Source organism: Procambarus clarkii, chromosome 69, assembly GCF_040958095.1.
Source record: "Procambarus clarkii isolate CNS0578487 chromosome 69, FALCON_Pclarkii_2.0, whole genome shotgun sequence".
In the NCBI taxonomy this organism is placed as follows: Eukaryota; Metazoa; Arthropoda; class Malacostraca; order Decapoda; family Cambaridae; genus Procambarus; species Procambarus clarkii.
In genome coordinates this window covers 15135870-15139830 of record NC_091218.1, presented here as the reverse complement: position 1 = coordinate 15139830, position 3961 = coordinate 15135870, and positions in this window count along the sequence as shown.

Sequence of the window (3961 nt, the reverse complement as noted above, 5' to 3'; positions counted from 1 at the left end):
ATCCGCCACCCAGTTGGCCAAGACCTTGGGATCCTCAGATTTAAATGTCATTCAATAATTTGCTGGGGAATTAATGAGCAGTATTGTATCCAAATTGGACCGCGTATTTGCATAATGCAATTGGTGATATGTCTGGATAATCCCATTGCTCTTGAGCTCTGCGATAACGCCAGGAAACTCTACGAGAAAAGCTCTGGTAGAGTCCGCGGAACGTAAGAGATAACTGTAGTTTAGAGTCGACTCGAGTTTTGTTGGGGACAGGAAGCTTGTATATATATATATATATATATATATATATATATATATATATATATATATATATATATATATATATATATATATATATATATAAGTTGCTGCTTAATTATATATATATATATATATATATATATATATATATATATATATATATATATATATATATATATATATATATATATATATATATATAATTAAGCAGCAACAGCTGCATAATTAGGCATTATGTGAATTAAATCTAAATTTCTTTTTCGCTTGGACTCCCTGCCCGTCCTGCTAAGATTTTTCAACGTCCGGAAACTGTCGTACTAAGGTGTCCTAGTACGTTATATGACAAAGAGTGTTGGGAAGACGGGACACCTCGAGCGTAGCTCTCATCCTGTAACTACACTTAGGTAATTACGGAAGATATCATACTGGTGATCAGCTCCACAACACTTTCTCCAATTCACAGACCAAATTCCCTTGAGAGACCCCGAGGAACAATTCCTATCCCCATCTTCATTTTAATTAACTCTCTGCCAACCACCATTCATATTCTATTACACCGAGCATGTAATAACTCCACCATCGGTCCAGGTCCTTTCAGACTCTCCCCAACGATGGTACAACATAGAAGAGACTCTCCTCTCCTCCACTGTCCACATCAAGCAGGTCTTTGAATCAAGTACCACTTGAGAGACACCTACTTGCTAAAGGAATCTATTTCCATGTTTAATCCCCCTCCATCAATATTAATTTCTCCCTTAACTTTCGGTTCTGTTTCTAAGTTCAATGCATTTTATAAAACTTTAAGACTTCGACATTGCTAGAATGTCGAGGCTTGACGTTCTGTATTATCGTGGTCGTATTGTCTCTCATTGTCTCTGTATTATTGACCAGTTGGTATTAACAAGAGACGAGCACTCAGACCTCTATGTAAATAGTTGGCTTTGAATATTCTGTTTAATAGTAATACTTATTATCATTTGATATCAATACTCACGTTCAGGCCAGAGATGCTGCGATATCAATAATCACGTTCAGGCCAAAGATGCTGCGATATCAATTTTCACGTTCAGGCCAGAGATGCTGTTACTAAACAGTCATATTCTGTTGTGGACTTATTGTCCACAAACTCTCCCTCGTGAGTATTGACCACAAACTCTCCCTGGTGAGTATTGACCACAAACTCTCCCTGGTGAGAATTGACCACAAACTCTCCCTGGTGAGTATTGACCACAAGATAACCCCACGATAAGCGCGGTATACCTAACGTATACAAACACGGTATACCACAATTATATATATTTGGATTTATGGGTAATAATAAGGATTGGAAACTGTTTCCAAATCGGTAAACTCAAAGAAGTGGCATAGTACTTTTTATTTGTTTTTTGTTAATTTGCCGATATATCCATTCATCCATACATGTGGGTTACCTACCATGTATGGATGTATGGTTTAATATGAGTGGAACCTGCCATGTTAATATATACTATATATTGTATATATACTATTATAGTATATGTACTATATACTATATATATATATATATATATATATATATATATATATATATATATATATATATATATATATATATATATATATATATATATATAACTGAAAACTCACACCCCAGAAGTGACTCGAACCCATACTCCCACAACTGGTATGTACAGGGACGCCTTAATCCGCTTGACCATCACGACCGGACAAAAGGAAGTGATAGCCGAGGCTATTTGAACCACTTCCCCGCCGGCACTCGGATGGTAATCTTGGGCATAGCATTTTATCAAATCACCTCATTCTTTGGGGCACACGTGAGGAACACAAATGCAAACAAGCCTGAATGGTCCCCAGGACTATATACAACTGAAAACTCACACCCCAGAAGTGACTCGAACCCATACTCCCACAACTGGTATGTACAGGGACGCCTTAATCCGCTTGACCATCACGACCGGACAAAAGGAAGTGATAGCCGAGGCTATTTGAACCACTTCCCCGCCGGCACTCGGATGGTAATCTTGGGCATAGCATTTTATCAAATCACCTCATTCTTTGGGGCACACGTGAGGAACACAAATGCAAACAAGCCTGAATGGTCCCCAGGACTATATACAACTGAAAACTCACACCCCAGAAGTGACTCGAACCCATACTCCCACAACTGGTATGTACAGGGACGCCTTAATCCGCTTGACCATCACGACCGGACAAAAGGAAGTGATAGCCGAGGCTATTTGAACCACTTCCCCGCCGGCACTCGGATGGTAATCTTGGGCATAGCATTTTATCAAATCACCTCATTCTTTGGGGCACACGTGAGGAACACAAATGCAAACAAGCCTGAATGGTCCCCACGACTATATACAACTGAAAACTCACACCCCAGAAGTGACTCGAACCCATACTCCCACAACTGGTATGTACAGGGACGCCTTAATCCGCTTGACCATCACGACCGGACAAAAGGAAGTGATAGCCGAGGCTATTTGAACCACTTCCCCGCCGGCACTCGGATGGTAATCTTGGGCATAGCATTTTATCAAATCACCTCATTCTTTGGGGCACACGTGAGGAACACAAATGCAAACAAGCCTGAATGGTCCCCAGGACTATATACAACTGAAAACTCACACCCCAGAAGTGACTCGAACCCATACTCCCACAACTGGTATGTACAGGGACGCCTTAATCCGCTTGACCATCACGACCGGACAAAAGGAAGTGATAGCCGAGGCTATTTGAACCACTTCCCCGCCGGCACTCGGATGGTAATCTTGGGCATAGCATTTTATCAAATCACCTCATTCTTTGGGGCACACGTGAGGAACACAAATGCAAACAAGCCTGAATGGTCCCCAGGACTATATACAACTGAAAACTCACACCCCAGAAGTGACTCGAACCCATACTCCCACAACTGGTATGTACAGGGACGCCTTAATCCGCTTGACCATCACGACCGGACAAAAGGAAGTGATAGCCGAGGCTATTTGAACCACTTCCCCGCCGGCACTCGGATGGTAATCTTGGGCATAGCATTTTATCAAATCACCTCATTCTTTGGGGCACACGTGAGGAACACAAATGCAAACAAGCCTGAATGGTCCCCAGGACTATATACAACTGAAAACTCACACCCCAGAAGTGACTCGAACCCATACTCCCACAACTGGTATGTACAGGGACGCCTTAATCCGCTTGACCATCACGACCGGACAAAAGGAAGTGATAGCCGAGGCTATTTGAACCACTTCCCCGCCGGCACTCGGATGGTAATCTTGGGCATAGCATTTTATCAAATCACCTCATTCTTTGGGGCACACGTGAGGAACACAAATGCAAACAAGCCTGAATGGTCCCCAGGACTATATACAACTGAAAACTCACACCCCAGAAGTGACTCGAACCCATACTCCCACAACTGGTATGTACAGGGACGCCTTAATCCGCTTGACCATCACGACCGGACAAAAGGAAGTGATAGCCGAGGCTATTTGAACCACTTCCCCGCCGGCACTCGGATGGTAATCTTGGGCATAGCATTTTATCAAATCACCTCATTCTTTGGGGCACACGTGAGGAACACAAATGCAAACAAGCCTGAATGGTCCCCAGGACTATATACAACTGAAAACTCACACCCCAGAAGTGACTCGAACCCATACTCCCACAACTGGTATGTACAGGGACGCCTTAATCCGCTTGACCA